We start from the raw sequence: 13,065 nt of genomic DNA, 5'->3' as shown, positions 1-13,065 counted from the left end.
CCCCTTAGCTCTTGTACTAGCCGATCCATTTACTAGTACGTAGGTGCTGGCCTACTGAAATGCTCCAACCTTTACTTGTTCTCCAGCTGGTACTGGAAGGGAGCTACCACCCCCTTTGCTCTTGTACTAGCTGATGTACTAGTACGTAGGTGCCAACCTACAGAAGGCTACCACCTTCTCTTTCTTCCTCCAGGTACCACGTTTCATACATTTTTAGACTGGATACTCTTGAAGCACAACACAATAATCTGAAGGCCACATTTCATCCAATTTTCATACTGGACCCATCAATATCATTGAAGCACAAAACAATCAATACTAGCATCATCAATTTCTGAATCACTGAAACATTGAAACCCTGTCAACAACATAGTCACCAGAACACAGAGCAGACAACAGAACTCTACAATAACAATAAGACCCAACTACAACTTCAAACATCATACTTCATTATGTATATGCTACTACGATGAATCAAACCCGCGTACATACGCGCTTTCACCAAAGCCAACCCGCGTACAGATCTATAAATATTCAATCATGACTTGCAGCTATTTCAAACTTAAATTATACCCAGTTCAGAACATTACATGCGTTAGAATACAGATCTAGCATAAGCATAATCAACCATATAGAGATAGTTCATTTCAAACCATTTGATCCTGATCTATGCTTAGATCTTGTTCTCCATCAACCGATGAGATCCCTCCTTAGCTCAGATCAAGCAATGCATCATAAACCCATATCCTGCATACTGGATCTCATACTTCATTAGATATTCAAGACTTTCTCCATCCCTTGCCTAATGATCTTCTTCTACTTTTATAGTCTTAGGCCTTTCTCAATACCATGGTCCAAAACCATAACAAAACAATACCATGGACCCAATACTTAGGATCAACACTTCTGACGAGATACCATGGTCCAAAACCATAGGTTCAAATACCAAGGACTAAATACCATGGATCAAACATAAGTTCTCCGACATGTACGCGCTTTTCCTTGCTTGAAAGTGCGTGTATACGCATACCCCTCTTTTCAATGACTAACCCGCATGTATACGCGGCTCTGTCACGATGAACCTGCGTATATATATTTTCTCTTCATTCTTGTAGTCTGATCATCAAATCCTTGTTGCTGACCTGTTGTACTATGATCTGTCATCTGTGTGATTTGCCATCAAGGACAACACTTGTCTCATAATGCCAACAATCTCCCCCTTTGGACTTGATGGCAAAGCTAACTTGTCATACTGAGAACTGTCATCTAATTTCTTTGAGTTGTCCGGCATCCCATGCATTCAGTCACATCTGATATCTCTTCTGTAGATTCATCTAGTTATATGTAAGTGAGTTGTTCTTCTACGAGAGGGTTGCCATCAAGTACAACACATGCATCATAATGCCAACAGTAGCTTATCTTCGAGAAGATATGCAGTGGCCGCATGCCTTTTAACTATGTTACAATGAGGCTCGAAGGCCTATTTATTATTGAGAAACAATGGAAAACCATAAACGTCCAAAAATCTAATCCTAGGAGATGAAGCACCAAAATTGGGGGGCCTGTTGGGGTAAATTGGTACATCAACTTCCTAGGGTCGTAACTTTGGCATATGATCTTCATTTGATGTGCACGATACCTCATTAGAAATATCTATACGAGGAATACAACTTTAGAATACAAACATGAGTCAAAGACTCTTATTTTCCCATTTTCCATTTTTTTTTTGTTTAGGGCCTCAAAACAGATCGAGAAGTTCAAGACACAAAAAATTACAAAAAATAGTAAACTATGCTAAAATTATGAAAATTTAAAGAAATAAAGGTATGATGGTGGGGGTCAAGTGGAATAGACGAGTGGCCACCAATATCCACCTGGATCAATTTTATAAACATACAACTTACAACTCAGCCTAACTCTCAAAACCTTTACATTTACTTCTTTGAAATTTCTTACATGATTTCCTTCATTATCACAACTAAAGTAACCCTTATACAATATATCCTCTAAATTTATAGGTAAATGTGCTCTATAAAGTCTTGGCATCCCCATTTGTTAACCTCCCATCTTGCTTTTCTTCCTCTTTAGCCCTAACAATTAGCCTCCCCTAACCTCTGAGCTTGCTTTTCTTCCTCTTCCCCTTTTCTCTATTTTCTTTTAAAATCATAATGGGTAATTTGTTCAAAGAATTTATGCTCTCATATAGCCCATAACATAGTAGAATAATATTGATTTCCACTAACAAATTAACATTTATATTGCATTTTTTAGAAAGTAAAAAGAGCATTTATAGTTAAACCAACAACTATGGTGTTTTCCAAAGGTAAAGGAATTTTCAAATGTAGTAGAGTCAACACATCACCCAGTTTTAATGCTTGCAACATATCTCTTAAATAAAAATGTATAGTCTATTCCAAGTCCATAACCAGTTATAGGGTTTACCTTTTCCTATATTTTTTATTTCCATACGAATATAGGGATTTAATTAGAATTGATATATTTTTAACATATTTTTGGCACTTAATATTTAGAAAGGGAATCAAACTCAAATTCACACTCTCTTACACATGGATATGGCACCTTGTATCAAAAGATCAAATTGACGCTTCCACAAACTACCCACTAACATCAAGTTTCTTTTTTAATGGCTTGTTAACTTCTTTTAAAATCATAGAAGATTTTCAATCTAACTTGAGAAAAGTGTCATTGACAAACCCTTTCTCTCTTGCACACCCATGGCCTTTTCACCATTTAAGGTAGGAGGACCATGATTGTGCCTGTCAATACTTGAATTAAAAACCTATAAAAAGGTTATAAATTAGGTTCATTATTTTTTTAGTGAAGGAAAAAGGAGTGGCAACAAAAACATTACGAGATGTAGTGAAAGTAAAGGCATCACAACCATCACATAGTTTAGAATACCTTAATATTATCTTTGAAGCTTCATTTCATTTCAAGAATGTACACTTAGGCAGTTAGGCTTTCTAGTTTTTTTTGTTTTCCTTTTAGATGTATTTCCTCACTGTACATATGTATAGAAGGCAATGGTTGATCATGGTCAAAGAACATATTGCCTACAATGGGGACAAGGTGTTATTATTGTAACAGTTCATTATGAGAAGGGAGATTATATATCATTGTTAAAAAACAAACATGATTTACTCATAGATATTGTAAGTAAAGAATAAATCATTTGTCCCAAAATCAAAATGAGATATAAATCTTCTAAAAAGTCCTTGTCAATGGTAAATTGAGCACTCACACCATCTTAATAATTGAATATATTCATAACATCCTATATATATTAGCTATTATTATTGTTCACATATATATGTATATATTTTTATTAATATTTAGAGTAATACAACATCAATTATTTTTATTAATAAAATTAAAAAACAATATTTTAATATATCATAAAAGTAAAAGTATATAAATAATTTTTATATAATCAAATTATATGTAAACATTCATAGTCCAAATATAGATAGTGCAATGTTAAATACAATGTGATCATTGTACTCCACTAATGCAAAGTCAAACTCAACTTTAATCCTCACCTTAGGTAGAGGTTAATAACATTAGCCAGATTATTTGCAATTTAAATTTTGTTTGACAAAAGCACTTTGATTGCCTGTGACTAAAGCATTGATTTACTTTCCCTAAAGCGTCAACGAAAACAAAAGGCACTATGATGTGTTGCATCCCATCTACATCCACTCTCTCTTGATAATATGATATTGTAGATTGTGATACCTCATATCCATCTCCATCTGCGATAAACATCAGGCTGAGGTGCACTACATCGATTCTCTGTTGATACACATCATATTATGGATTACTAGAACAGTATTGTAAATTACCTATCAAATCATTTCTTCCCCGTCATAATGAGAATTTTCATGACTGAATATTGACAAATAGTCAAATTTGGAGATGGATGAATAGATCACAATGGCGTGGAAAAAAAAACAACATAGTGCCACATAAAAATAATCTATTGTTAGGTTAGTTCGCCTTTGCTAATAAATAAAGAAAAGTCAAACCAACCAATAACGTTTAATAAATTTGGTTGGTAACCCTTATTAATGTAATCGTTGCCATTAGTGTTTTCATTTATTAGTCTTATCAAAATATAGAATCCCTTTAATAAGCTAATAACTAGTACTGGGATGTACTGGGCTTACATCTCAACATTACCTCTTAATTTTTACTTGGGTAGGCATACAAAAGTGACTATGGTTGAAAACCAAATTTTATGGCATGTTGTGGTACAACGATGACGTCTATGAAGAGTTCATCTGTCAAATTAGCATTCACTCTCTTATGGAAATTAAGGTATAGAATGAAAATAAGGGTTGTGACCACTCTCATGAGGTTTGCTAATAATCACAAGTTTTCTATATTACATGAACCAATATGGTATTCCATTTGAATTTGTCAAATCCCAACACTACAAGAAAATTAACATCTAACCATTGTTTTTGCAATATCACTTCAATATCACTTCTCTCTTCATTTACAATGGAGGTGGGTGGACAAATGTTTTAATGAATGTTTTTTATTTATAACACTTCAGCCATATTTGTTGAACCTATATACTAACATACCAATCACACTGGTGCATTCCCAAATATATGCATCAAACATTAGGTTCTTATTGTTCATAGAAATAAATTATATTCAATGTGTATTTTACCTCTTAGAAATAAATCATATTCAATCTGTATTTTACTTATTGTGATTTTTTATACATTTTTTTTAATATTAGTTTTTAAAGAACTTAACTAATATTGTGAGTGCACCCCATATCTTAAATAACTATCACATGTACATTAGGATAATGAATTTGCAATAAAATAACACTTGAAAAGTTTCTGAAAAAACAATTATCAATTCTTCTTACACATAAATGCAATATTGCATCTAGATATTCCATGGCATAGCAAATTAGGTTAATATTTGGGTTAAAACTAATGTAGATATATCTTAACTATTGATCTATATAACATGAATCAAATTTATGGAGGTTTAATCATTTGCCTAAGTTTTGCACTCTAGAGAAGGTTTGCACCTAGAAGGATTTGATCCATTTTGATGCATAATATATTTGAAGTAAAGATTGGTCTCCCTCATAATCACACCATCAAGAAATTTATACATAAGCATATATAGTTGATATTGGAATTTTTTTTATAATAGCTAATAAAATTATTTTTTTACCATCCATAATTAATACTTTATTTATGGCTAACATTGAAATGTTTTTCTATAATCATATTTTTAAGTATCATGTGTCAACTCCATATTTAGCACTAAACAAATTACACATCTCTTTCATACTATGTTATATAAAACATCTTTTGATGAAATAATGAATTTAAAAAATAATTAACAAAATATTATGTTCCAATAATTTCCACCCTAGTAAACCATCATTATGGGTATATGTTATCTTCTTTGCACAACTTGCCTCACAGGTGATTCATACATGTTCAATGCAATTGGAGATTGCAAGAGCATCACAATGGGGAAGCCCAAAAGAAATTATTGTGGTCTATGGTATTGTAATTCTAGTTAAATAACTACACTTGTATCATAATTGAAGATTAAGAAATTTGGGATTTATGATTGCTGCATGATATGCATATTGTATTGTAACATTGTAAATAGATAATTTATTGATTTTTTTTGTTTTCTTTGTTTTACTTTTCAAAGTAGAATACTTGTGTTAAATTTGCTAATAGATAATTTATTGCTTTTTTTTGTTTTATTAGTTTTACTTTTCAAGGTAGAATACTTGTGTTAAATGTGTTTGTAGCAGTTAAGGGTGAATGTAATAGGGTTTTGATATTAGGATAAAAACTATTGTGTAACTGTAAAAATTAAGTTTTACAATTTTATTTTGGATTTTGTGAGGATTTTATTTTAGATTTTAGTGGTTGTTCGTTTAGGAGTTTCCTAAACTAATGTCTTTCATTCCATTGTTTTCCTTAGCAATAATAATAGCTCCTTGTCTTCAAGGAACTAGGGCTCCTCCTCTTGTTAGTCACAAACCCACCAAATCTATTCTTTACTTTACTAGGTGGGGGACATTGCCATGTTTAATTTATTATTGGAAATGTGATATTTAAGATTGTTGTGATATTTAGTGAATAGATTCTAATTTCTTGCCATGGAAATGTAAGTGCATATGATCGGTAATGTAGTAGATGCAATCTATCAAACTAGATAAAAGTAGCATTGATAGGAAACAAAGTGACAAAGTCAATGTCTAGAACATAGCTTAGGTTAGGTACTTTACAATCATGTTGAAATTAACCAAATATATCTAAAATACACTAGTCTCGAAACCTTGATCTCATCACATATACAATGAACTAAAAGATCCATGCAACAAAAATTTATTAATTTGAACATATTTCACATTTTATTTACTTCAAACAACAGTTAAACTATTTTAAACCATGCTCCTTGAAACAAAGAAGACTGATGCAACCTGTATTTATCTCTGTAAAAAATTTAAATATATTTCACATTTCATTTATTTCTAAAGAATGTTTAAACTGTCTACTTAGTTTTGACTAGTTACTTATTGTTTTCTTAATTGATTTAAGTTTTGAATTTCCATATTATTCCTTTTTTATTTCTTTGACATAGTAATGTTTGGATGAGTACTATTTCAAAAAAAACACAAATACTAATCTAATGGATTTTCATGACTATAAGTAAAATAGTGAAAACTAATATTAACAATATAATTATTCAATGAGGCAAAAATCATTTTAATATTTTTTAAGTCATAATTAAAAATATCTTTTATACCTTCCTCATGTATACTTGGGTATACTTGGTTAGGAAGCATCACCTATCATTTCCTTGCTAACCATTTTAGTTGAAGCCTCGTGGTCTATCACATATCATATATCATGTGATTAGAATAAATTTTTATTTCATACCAAGCAAGCAATTCAATTGAAAATAGCATCAACCGAGAGCATAGTAGCAATAACCAATCTCTTCTTAGCTGATTCAATCTAAATCACACTCAATATCAACTAAGCAATCCAAATAGAAATGATGTCAACCAAGAGTTCAATAGCGATAACCAAACTCTTAAAGCTGATTAAATCAATAGGATTCACTGTCTTAATGGCTAAATAATTTAATCTATAGGAAGCATAAATAGAATCAAATGTCAAAGCTGCGAAGCACATAAGGTTAAAATTAAACAAAGGTGAACTAATTGCAATACATGAAATTGGAAAATAGCAAACAAGATAAAATAGCAGAGAATGGAAAAACATCAAACCAATTAACCTTGCGTGAATTAGAAAGATATAACACAGAGAACTATAGTTTGATCCACCGGGGGCCGGACCCTAGCCACCAGCGAATATTGTTGAGCTACTTCAAAGAATACGAATGAACAACAACATAGATTATGTATAAGCCATTGAATTCAATCCTCATTATAGCACGATGTGTCCTTCACAATAACATTCTGTATATTACAATTGAGGTCCCTAGCGAAAAGTTAAATCCCTCCATTATATCTCCTCCTATCTTATCCTACCTATCTCTAATCTAATCTCTAACCTCTAATAGTCCATTCCCCTCTTTGATCACTGTTCTCATTTAAATACACAGAAAGCAGAGAGAAGCTACAACAGATATGATTACAAAGTGATTCCCATAACAAAATTGGATTGTTCACAACAAATTGATCAGAAAGATCATATCTAAAATATCTTTCCATCAGCATTCAACAGGAATAGGTTGAATTTGGTATTGCAACTGAGATAATTTGGAAACCGGTCGCAACAGTGAATCTAAGAAAAACATCTTTAGAGAACCTTCTATTTCTCTTAATACGGACCAAATTTTGGAAAACTGCTTATTACAAAACTAATTCGGTCCATTCTGAACAAAACCCATGTTTCGGATTTTCTAGATTCTTCTCCATTTGCCTGAAAATTCCAATGTAAAACTGTCACTTCTTATTCCAGTGAATTTCTGAGTTGGAATATTTAATGATGAGTTGGAGATCAAATCTGCAATATGGAAAATATCTTGGAGGCTAAAATGGTGAGTGAAGTTACATCAAATTCATTAATAAACCATCATTGGTAAAAACATGCATAATAATCAATTTATTAAAAATAGAGAAGAAATAATATTTATCCATAAGAGCATAAATAATTATAAAATGGAATTATATGATAAATCATGATAAATGACATGATAAAGAATGGTAGAAATGGATGAAATAGGCGTTAAAGAGTGATAATAATAATGACAAACTAGCGGCCCAACATTTAGCTAGTTAGAGGTTTGATTGTAAGCCTACGAGTAGGTAGGAAAACAGAGGCCACTCATTAGAAAATCAGGCCAGAGAGACAGAGAGTCTCATTATGTAATCATTTGTTTATATATATATATATATATATATATATATATATATATATATATATATATATATATATATATATATATATCTATATATATATATATATATTCAGTTCCTGAATTGTGTAAGTGTCGATTGAGTAATCGAAGGATAAATTGTGTGTGAATTAGAGTTTCTGCATAATATATGTATGCAGGTGGAGTTCGAGCAGAACACAGAGAAGAAATGATATGAAGGATCATATTGGATCGCTTGAATCCATTCGAAGGATCACAGTCGAGATTGAAGAGTGATTGTGTTAAGAATGAGTGGAGTTAAGCTCAGGAGAAGGTTGTGTTGCAAGACAACTAAAGACCAGAACCCTGGAAGAAACCCAAACCCACAAAAGAACACTGAAGAAACGACATAAAAAAAAAGTAAAGGGAAGGATGAAGAAGTGACGTGTCAATGCATAGGAGCCGTTGGATTAGCTAGATCAACGGAAGAGATTATTTGCGATAAGCGGCCAAGATTAAGTCGCGTAGAATGGAGTCAAGAAATGAACGACGAATATTAACTTAGGTGTTAGCAGAAGAGGAATCTGGAGGAGCCGTTGCAGCCGTCTGATGGACGAAGATCTACGGTCATCGGGCGCTAATAAGCTCGGGTGTTAGTCAAGGAAGAAAGGCAGGTTTATAAGTGAAAGCGGGTTATCGGGTGGAGAAAAAGTGGTAAGTGGTAATTCGGGGTGGTCATTCGATTCCATTGATCAACTGACACGTAGCACTCGGGTGGAGAGAGAAAACCACTTTATCGGGCGGGTAATCCTCGTGCAAGTGGTCCGTCCGATAGTGTTGCTGACCGTTGGGTCAAAAGTGTCTTGATCAACAGTGGAGGACTGTCGATTAGTTTTATTGATTAGGTGAATCAACAACCGTCGAATTGAATGGTAAGATCAATGATGGAGATCGAAGCTGATAAGGCTTGGGCCTGAGAAAACCCAAGAAGTTTATGGACTAGAGTGAAGTTTATTTGAGGTCTGAAGGGTGAATGAAATAGGGCACGACAGTCGTTGATCTGGTGGAGTGAAATCAGAGGTGGAGGTTGAATGTGTCAAGGTTGTGGAAAAGTGGAAAGGTAAGGTTTACGTGTGTTTATGGAATATTTCTATTATATAAGAATTATAATAGAAATAAAGCAGATAAAGGTTTTATGGGTTAATTTGAATATAACCAAAGTTAAAGAATGGGGTTTGGTTATTATGCGCGAGGTATAGAATTAACCAAATTTTATGAGGTTGAATAAGATTTCGTTGGAAAGGTTAATGAAGGGTTAGACTATATAAAGTCAAATATAACGTTTCCACATAAAACTTAATTAAGAAGCCTTAAACATTGGTTTAAGAAGGTTTTCACCATGGATCAAGTGATTAAGGCCTGGGACTAGTGACATGCAATTTTATTTGGATAATGTGGGTATTGTCGGCTTAGGCTGGCATCAAAATGCTTCAAATCCTGATCATGAATGCGTGGAGTATTGTTTTTGGAAAATTGCCGAAGCCATGGAACGTCGAGAAAAGGAAGAAATAGGTATTGTAGCTACTTTCGTTGTTCTGTAAAATATGTTTCTTATTTGTATTCAAACGCTATGAAAGAGAATAGTAGACAAAACGTGAATAGATGGATTTTCTATTTCAAGATATCCAAGTTTCTAAACATGCAATAACTTGCTTGAAACCCTAGGTCAACAAAATCCGATCTGCAAAATTATCAGAGTTAATGGGTTTCTGGCCGAATTATGGTTTGAAGAGCAATGATGAAATGGGGAAATTTCATCTGGAGCATGGGAACAACTTTTGTTATGCCTATCCACAAAAATCCATGTTAGAATCATTAGAGTTAATGGGTCCTTGCCAACTATAGCAATATGAATTATAGGATGATGAACAAAGGATGAAAGGGGAAGAATTAATTTTTTTTAACACATTAATTCTATGGGTATCGGGCAACTACTTCCTTTCTTCCACTGATTTATCCTTTTCTTCTTAACATGAAATCCCACAGAAGGTCGTAGTCCTCCTAGATACAAGGCCTTGCCTAATTTGTGTATTATTTGGATTGGTTCTTATCTATACCTTCCAAATTTAATCTTGCATATACATCTAAATGTCTCTATTGGCAATACTCCCATTTGGGTCTCCAAAACCTGCTATATAGTCTTTCTGTTCATTATTCTCAATTCTCCTTTGATCTAATTTCCATGTTAGTGTTGCAAAGTAGTAGTCCTTTTAGAGGGACTATAATGAAGGGAAAGAAACACAAAAACGAGCAGAAAATTAAGTAGTTAAATTTTTTTTTAGAAAAATCATGTCTTTCTTAATGCTTGCACACAAATAGATCATTGTCCTCTACAAATCACTTAACTAAATTGTTTCACACACAATAACTCTTTTCCTTTATTTTTTTGCTAACCCTAGGAATGAAAGATATTTTGTTCAAAGAGAACTTGGTTTAAAGGGCTAATTATAGATCTTGTTTTAGCGTGCAGTAATTATCTTTATGTAATTTCTTGTATAGCCTTGAGTAGACTCTTTATGTAATAGACTCCTTATAATGTATCTAAAGCATTTATCTTTCTGCTATGAGTTCATAATGTATTATTGTTGTTACTATGTGCAGTCTCTTCTAAGAAAGATGAGGAACTTACAGACATTGGTAAAGGAATAAAGAGGAAGGTTGATAATGATCTTGATCCAGAGGGTTTGCCCCAAGATTACCCACAAGCACAGGACTCATAAAATCCTGAGGATGTTGTTTCCCATGCCAATGATCTAGAATATGGGATGATTAATGAGGATGCCTCTGGGGGAGACTATACAAAACTAACTGGAAGGAAAAAGAAGTTGTTTGAGTTGAGACTTAGAAGGGTACGATTTTCCTCCCAATCTATGGTAGTTTTGAATCCTTCCTGAGACAAGAGGTGAAACATTATTTTTTCCATTGGTTTCAAAGTTCAAATAGAAATATTTCAAGTGTGATATATACTTCTTATCTACATAATGAAGCAAGAAAAGCTAATCAGACTGAGATTCTAGCTGAAAAAAGAGACAAGAGGCTCCACAGGAGTCACGAGGCATATCAAAACAGAAATGGATTGAAGACAAGAAGAAAAGTCTAGGGAAGCTGTTGGATGCAAATGGGCTAGATCTTTCAAAAGATTATATGTTAGATACTCAAGAGGCAACTGAAACAAAATACAAGAAATGGGACAAGAAGCCTGCTCCATTTGGATGGCATGGTAGGAACTCAAGGGAAAAATCGAGGCATATCAAAATAGAAATGGATTGAAGACAAGAAGAAAAGTATAGGGAAGATGTTGGATGCAAATGGGTTGGATATTTCAAAATATTATATGTTAGATACTCAAGAGGCAACTAAAACAAAATACAAGAAATGGGACAAGAAGCCTGCTCCATTTGGATGGGATGGTAGGAACTCAAGGGAAAACTTGTTCTAATTTCTGTTTACAAACGACTTAATTAAAGTGTTGATATATTATTCTTAACCTTTAAAAAGATACTATAAGGAGTCTTAATATAGATATGTAAATCACACATATACGTCTTTCAGTTTATTATTGACTGATGTAATTTCTTCGAGACCCTGTTTGTCCTTACACGTGAGTAACTGTCTTGGAATTGATGTCTTACTGGCTTTCCAAATGTACAATTCAGTGTTCAACCATAAGTCCCTATATACTGCCTACAAGAAGTGCACCAAAAAAATCCCTTTGAATGAGGACGAATATACAAAGATGAAAGAAATTGATCCAAAATTTTATTGTGATGGTTCAAGTCTGTAATATGGAAAGGTAAGGCTATACATGTTTTATTTGGATTTTAAGATGAGGAAATTATTTTTGCATGTATAAAATTTAAACTCTTTGGATAGAGGGTTATCATATTTTAATAATTGATAGTTTATGCTTTTAATTTAATATTTCTTTTGGATTTCCTAATATTCTTGACAAAATCTGTTTTTCAGGCACTGAAGCTTCCAGAAGAGAACATAGACAAAATGGTGCAGGAACTTGAAGAGAGAGATCAAAAGAGGAAAGCATTGAGTAGACGACGCATATTTCATGAAGAGAAAGATGTTGATTCAATCAATGATCGGAATGAACATTTCAAGAAGAAAATTGAAAGGGCTTTTGGAAAGTACAATGTTGAGATAAAGAATAATGTAGAACGTGGGACTGTTCTGCCTAACTAGAATAAGAAATGCCTGTTTCAGATTCAAGAATAAGTGGATTTTGTTCTCTCTACCAGGTTAAATACATGGTACAAAAGAGATATCCCATTGATGGACATAATAATGTAATATGACCAAACATTTATATTTATAGTCATTTGCGTCTTTGTCGGACTGCTTAATGTGGTTGTACTTGAAACCTGGATGGGCCTAAGGTCAACAATTTTGAAGTTGTCATCATGTCCTGTAGGTTGAATACATTGTAACAACTTATTGTCATAATTTCTCATCTTGTTATTGATCATTTATTTCTTCTTCTTTTTCTTTTCCTTTGAATTTCAATTATTATTTGAGTAACCACGTGCTTTCTTAATACAAAAGATTTCACGCAAATACCATAAATTCATTGGTGCTATGCATTTATCA

General features: G+C 32.9%; 1 pseudogene; it reads left to right on the top strand.

The window, feature by feature from the left end:
• The first annotated feature begins 9,634 nt into the window (after positions 1–9,634).
• LOC149226198 (pre-mRNA-splicing factor SYF2-like) lies at positions 9,635–12,660 on the top strand (annotated as a pseudogene).
• The last annotated feature ends 405 nt before the right edge of the window (positions 12,661–13,065 follow it).

Source organism: Pinus tabuliformis, chromosome J, assembly GCF_031772625.1.
Source record: "Pinus tabuliformis cultivar Carrire ecotype Pingquan chromosome J, CPIR1, whole genome shotgun sequence".
Lineage (NCBI taxonomy): Eukaryota > Viridiplantae > Streptophyta > Pinopsida > Pinales > Pinaceae > Pinus > Pinus tabuliformis.
The sequence above is the reverse complement of the archived record's forward strand: the minus strand, read 5'-3'. Positions and strand labels throughout refer to the sequence as shown.